Source organism: Scyliorhinus torazame, chromosome 7, assembly GCF_047496885.1.
Source record: "Scyliorhinus torazame isolate Kashiwa2021f chromosome 7, sScyTor2.1, whole genome shotgun sequence".
Classification (NCBI taxonomy): Eukaryota; Metazoa; Chordata; class Chondrichthyes; order Carcharhiniformes; family Scyliorhinidae; genus Scyliorhinus; species Scyliorhinus torazame.
Window position 1 is genome coordinate 92,525,676 of NC_092713.1, and position 6,413 is coordinate 92,532,088.

Sequence of the window (6,413 nt, forward strand, 5' to 3'; positions counted from 1 at the left end):
AGCAGACCAACCACACCACCCCTAACCCAACCCCCCCCCCCCCCACCCCACCCCACTCTGCCCGGCATGACCCTGTCCAAGCCCCCACCCCCTCTCCCCAGCATGACCTAGCCTGACACCTCCCACTATTACCCGCTGCTACCTCGCCTTCCCCTTCCCAGTCCGACACTCCCCCCTCTCTTCACCCAATGCAACGGGCGCGGGCGGACCTCCTGTCACTGGTTACACAGAGATCGGGTGCCATCTTTAAAGGATGCCCCGATCTGCGCTAAAAATATACTTCCCCGCCTCCCCCACAGCCCTGGAGGATCCCTCCCTCTACATGTGGAAGTATCGGGGGGCACTAAACCCCTCTTCCTCCAGCCCTGCGTATTCTCTGCATGCACTCCTCCTCCCCCCCAATGCACATAAGAGGAAGCCCACAACCCCCAATGGAGAAGGGTTTGACCACTCACAGTGCCCCCTGGCACTTGCCCTTGGCACAGCTCAGCTTCGGCCCTCAACCCCGGGGCCTCCAGGCACCTCCACACCCCCGGCACGGTCACCATGGCAGGTTTTCGATTTCATGCTGCCGTGATGTCACCCTGCCAGGGGTGGAACATCACATGGGGCTGGAAGATACAGCATAAAGCCGTTTAATAATATTGAAATGTAATTTAATCATGTCACTTGCAGGGAAAGGGGCGGCGGGCATAATATCTCATTCTGAGACTTCACCAGCATAAATTCCCTTATGGCCCTCTCACAAGAATAAATGGCCATGACGGGATTTGCGTGCACGTCGAATTCCCTTATGGCCCTCTCGTGGGCAGCACGGTAGCACAGTTGCTTTACAGCTCCAGGGTGCCAGATTCAATTCCCGCTTGGGTCACTGTGCGGAGTCTGCATGTTCTCCCTGTGTCTGTGTGGGTTTTCTCCGGTTTCCTCCCTCAGTCCAAAGATGTGCAGGTTAGGTGGATTGGCCATGTTAAATTACCCTTAGTATCCAAACAAAAAGGTTAGATGGGGTTAGAGTGGTGGTGTGGGCTTAGGTAGTGTGATCTTTCCATGGGCCGGTGCAGACTCGATGGGCTGAATGGCCTCCTTCTGCACTGTAAATTCTATGTATAATTCTCTTTTCTCTCGTTTCTCTCCTATCATTGTTCCGCCTTCATGGCAACATTGTCATTAAAAACCCATCTGCTTCACTAATGCCCTTTAGGGAAGGAAATCGTCTGTCCTACATGTGACTCCAGATCCCACAGCAATGCCCTCTGCAAGGCAATCAGTTGTATCATATGATACAAAGTTCAAATGGAATGTAACAAGACAGATCAACTGGCATCGGAACCCTGTGGACCCTGCAGAGACCTCCTTTCTAGGCCTTGTGCCAAAATTGGGCGAGCTGTCGAACAGACAAGTAAAGAAAAGTCTGACATATTCATACTCACAGAATCATACCCCACAGACTATGAGGGAGATTTAGAGCCTGCGTTAGGGACGGCTGGGAACCTAATTTAAATACATTATAATATTATTAGTGAGCCCTCCTGTCGGGACCCCCCCCCCCCCCCCCCAACCCACCACGCACACACACACATAGCTGTATCAATCTTACAACATTAATCCTGTGCCAAAATCATTTTAATAATTCAACTTTCGGCCCATATTGTAAGCGTGAAGGACCAATGACATCTACAATGGTAATATCAAGGGTTTTATGTCACATGGCACAGCCTTCTGTTCAGCCAAAATGTTAACTTTTCCATGTCAACAGATGCAATCCATGAGAGCCTGCACTGTTGCCAAAAGTTATAAAATGCTCAGTGAAAAACATTCATTTTTAGATATTTTTAAAATCTCTCTATACTTCCTCAGCTATCATGCTCTGGTGCAGATTCACAGATAATGCAAAGAGACTGAAATTACTGAGCTTTAACAGCGTTGAAACTCACAGAGTTAGAAAATCAATATACATGTTAGAACAAATGTGAAATGGAATCAAATGGACACTTTATCCTCATAAGAATAAAGAAATGTAATTCCATTGACCAAATTTAAACAAATATGAATGTTGATGATGTTGGTGGTAGAACAACTGTAACATGTCAGTGTCTGTGCTTAAATATTAATGTAATTTACTATTGGTACGGTTGCTGTCAAGTTGAACAGATCAGGAAGGTCTCATGTTCACTCAATAGTTTCCAGTCATTAGTTGATCTCAGTTTGATGGTAGATGAGGTATTGCATTTGACCTCTATACCGATTGTCTTGAAGAAAGGATAGGTAAATCAGCCAAATTTCCGTGCATCGAGATTTCGCTGGGCAAGGTCCAAGCACGCATATTTAAATGAGCCAATAATCTCATTTAAATATGCACTTGCCCAATTCACCTGGGGCCCGGAATTCCCCGGCCTCGTCAGGGAGGCCTCAACTTGGCGCAGTTTGCTGCTGGTTCACAAAATCATGAGCCAGTCGTGATGGCACACTCGGAGAGTGGTTAGCACTGTTGCTTCACAGCTCCAGGGTCCCAAGTTTGATTCCCGGCTTGGGTCACTCTCTGTGTGGAGTCTGCACGTTCTTCCTGTGTCTGTGTGGGTTTCCTCCAGGTGCTCTGGTTTCCTTCCACAAGTACCGAAAGATGTGCTGTTAGGTAATTTGGACATTCTGAATTCTCCCTCCGTGAACCCGAACAGGCTCCGGTATGTGGCGACCAGGGGTTTTACACAGTAACTTCATTGCAGTGATAATGTAAGCCTACTTGTGACACTAATAAAAATTATTTTGTCACGCTGGGGAGTTGAGGCCCTGCTGCAGACGTTGAGAAACATCCCATAAATGCATCGTTCAGCGGACTCTAACTTGACTCAGCTGAATTGCACCCATAAATTATTTAGAGGTCTTTGATCCTTTGAGATTGACCAAAGTAGTTCACAATTGTTCTCACTGTGTCATATACCCCAAATGCATATGGTTATGTTACTGGTTCAGTAAACCCACATGCCTGGACTAATAATCAAATGCCAATAAACTGATAATTTCACATCAGTGTAAAAAGAAATCTAGGAATAAAACAACTCGTATTAATAAAAGTGAACATGAGTCTGCCAGGTTGTTGGAAAAAGTTATCTGGCTCACTAATGTCCTTTAGGAAAATAAAACTTCCATCCTTACTCAGTTTGGCTGATATTAAATTTAAGCCAGTCTGTTCACAACCTTGGTGCCATAACTGACCCGAAATGAGTTTCTGACCTCACCCCAATCTCAGCTTATCTGCTGTTAAACCTCTCACTGGTACTTCTGTTAATTCTAAATTTGACTATTCCTGGTTAGTATCTCACATTCTAGCCTCTGTAAACTTGGGATAATTCAGAACTCTGCTGGCTGTGTTTTGACTGACAACATGTCCTTATCTTCCCTGTGCTCACTGGCCTACATTGGCTTCCAGTCAAGCAACATCTTGATTTTAAAAATTTCTTTCTCATCAAATCCCTCCTTAGCTTAGCCCCTCTCAGTCTCTGTAATCTCCTCCAGCCCCATAACTCTCCGAATTATCTGTGCTTCTCTAATTCTGACCACCAATTTTAATTTCTCCACCCTTGATGGCCATGGGCGGGATTCTCCCGTACCCGGCGGGACGGAGTGGCGTTAATCACTCTGGCGTCGGGCCGCCCCAAAGGTGTGGAATCTTCCGCACCTGCAGGGGCTAGGCCCGCCCCAGAGTGGTTGGTGCCCCGCCGGCCGGCGGGATAGGGGCTAGGAGCCATGCCAACTGGTGCCGAAGGGCCTCTGCCGGCCGGTGCAAGTCAGCGCATGCGCGGGAGCGCCAGCGTGCGCTGGCGTCATCCCCACGCATGCGCAGAGGGAATCGCTTCTGCACCGGGAATGGCGGAAGACCACGGCCTCTGGTGCGGAACAATAGAGTGCCCCCACGGCACAGGCCCGCCCGTGGATCGGTGGGCCCCGACCGCGGGCCAGACCACCGTGGGGGCACCTCCCGGGGCCAGATCACCTCGCGACCCTCCAGGAACCCCTGAGCCTGCCCGTTCCGCCAGGTCCCGCCGGTAAGGGACTTACTCTAATTTACGCCGGCAGGACCGGCTACAGACGGGCGGGACTTCGGCCCATCGCGGGCCGGATAATTCGGGCGCCCCCGGCGCCCATTGAATTGCGCCGGACCCCGCCATTCTCCGAGGCGGGGGGCGTGACTCATGCCGGGCTGGTTTTTGGGGGGGCGGGAGAATTGGGAGGGGGGCGGGATTCACGCCGGCCCCCGGCGATTCTCCCACCCGGCGGGGGGTCGGAGAATCCCGCCCCATGTCTTCAGTTGCCTAGGTTCAAAGCTCTGGAAATTTCTCCCTATACTTGTCTGCTTTTCAATCTTACTTTCCTTCCTTAAGACACTCCTTAAAACCTATTTAATTCACCCAGTTTTTGGTCATCTGATTTAATATCTCCTTATGTGGTTTCTGTCGTACCTTGTTTTGTTCGGCGACTTTGGGATGTTTCATTATGTTAAAGGCACTATATAAATATAAAGCTATTATTGATATATGACTTCAGCTTCCCACAAGTGTGGTTAGCTTTTAATTGCTCTTGAATATGGCAATCAGAGTTATATCAAAGGTCTGAAGGATCAACACACAAGAAGGTCAACCATCACCACCTTAGGCCAATTAAGGATGGACAATAAATATCTGCCTGTCAGTGAAGTTTAACGACTTTGTTTTCAATTACCAGGCTCATCATTTGCCAACAAAGGTGCTGGTGCCTTTCTGAAAATAAAGGTCCGTTCTCAGAATCTAAGTTCTCAGTATCACACAATCCCCGCTCAAAAATTAGTGTCTTGGTCTATAACACTATTATAGCAGAGGTGAACATTCCCAAAAGCCTGTTCACAATATTGGATGGAAGGCTAAAATCATGCTATGGAATTTAGCAATTGGGAGCAATGACAGAAGAATTAAATGGACCCAGAATTAAATGGACCCAGTGACCAAATTCTGTGCTTAAACAGCCCACTTGTCCACGAAAGTAAAGCAAGGTATTTCAATTTTTTTCATTATCCCTGTCCAGTTATAAAATACCTCAAATAAGGACAAATTGGTTTAGGCCGTGAGACAAATAGTTATAGAATCATCTTACAAATAAAACAACATTATTAGCTTTTAAATTGAAAATAAAGCTAAGCAGTATTATTCTATGGCTCTGTCCATCCACCTATTACAATTGCTCTGTCATACTTAAGTTGGAGAAGCAACAATGACCTAGATATGAAATTTGCTAAGCCAAGTCCTTGAAAAGGCAGTACATGTCTTTGACCTGCATAACTTACTTCCTCAACATTTCAGGGAAAAAAGCATAATGACTGCGCCTTCACTGCATGGTAAGTATCATTTGATTGTCAATAGTTAAAACATGTCTGATATTTTTCTTCAAATATTAAGCTAGAAGCTCCGAGGTGCAGATATTTTGCACAGTCAAAATGTACATGCTGCTGGAAAGAATGTCCGCTTTATAAAAAGAAAATTTAAAAAGTATTAATCAACCAAATATTGAGGCAATACCAATCCTTGAGAAAAAAATTCAATAGCCCAAATCTTTTTTCACGCCACGTAAATAGCAATATTCAATAAAACTATAATGCTGAATATTCTTAGTATACAGCGAAGAATGAAAACCTTGAAAGAAAAACATTTTTTTTCCTGAGCTCTAGTTACAGCATTCATAGATACCTTTGTGCAAATAATTGTCAGATACCCAGTTTTCCAAACCCTGGCTTCTATATTACAACAATCAGTTATAATAAGCTCGGTGATTATAAGCGTGCCAACCAAAAATTACTGGTTACTCCCCAATGATATAGCCCCCTTAAATGAAAGCTCGGGTTACATACTCACGTTGAAATGTTGAATCATTGTCCATTAGTGATCGGGTTGTGAGAAACACTGATTCAGCAATAGGCAGTTTTATTGCACTTCCAATAAGCCTGTCGATAGCTGGAGTCTCTCCATTTTTGGGGCATCTGCTTGGCGCTAAACCCATGAAATAGGTATACACTCATGTGCAAGGTACATGCAGATTTCAGCTGAACTAAGCCATGTGCTTGACAGGACTGACAGCATCGGTATGCCCCAAATTTGAGAAAGAAAAAGAAAGGGAAAGAATTGCAGCAAAATGAATCAGTGGCACGACACGCATATAGCCCACCTCCCCCACCCCCACACACCAAACGTCACTGTTATGAAGTGCTTTAACGTTCTTTCTGCAGTTGCCTTAATGATTCATTATGTAAGGGTCTCTCGACACCTGCTGCCTCTGCATGGCAACGCAGTGTTTTTGTCTCATCTTCAGTAAATTAAAATACTTCATGACTGCACGCATTTTATAATCTACATTCGAGACTATCTATGAACTAAAAGCACATTCATTTG

The 6,413-nt window shown here is 45.9% G+C and overlaps 1 protein-coding gene across 6 annotated transcripts in view; it reads right to left on the reverse strand.

Moving 5' to 3' along the window:
• Positions 1 to 6,116, reverse strand: part of lrrc7 (leucine rich repeat containing 7) — an 895,132-nt gene extending 889,016 nt beyond the window's left edge. For all 6 annotated transcript variants that reach the window (XM_072511053.1, XM_072511057.1, XM_072511054.1 and 3 more), the window contains exon 1: positions 5,880 to 6,116. The gene's annotated coding sequence lies outside the window, so the exon portion shown is untranslated. The remainder of the gene's footprint in view (positions 1 to 5,879) is intronic.
• Positions 6,117 to 6,413: the final 297 nt, after the last annotated feature.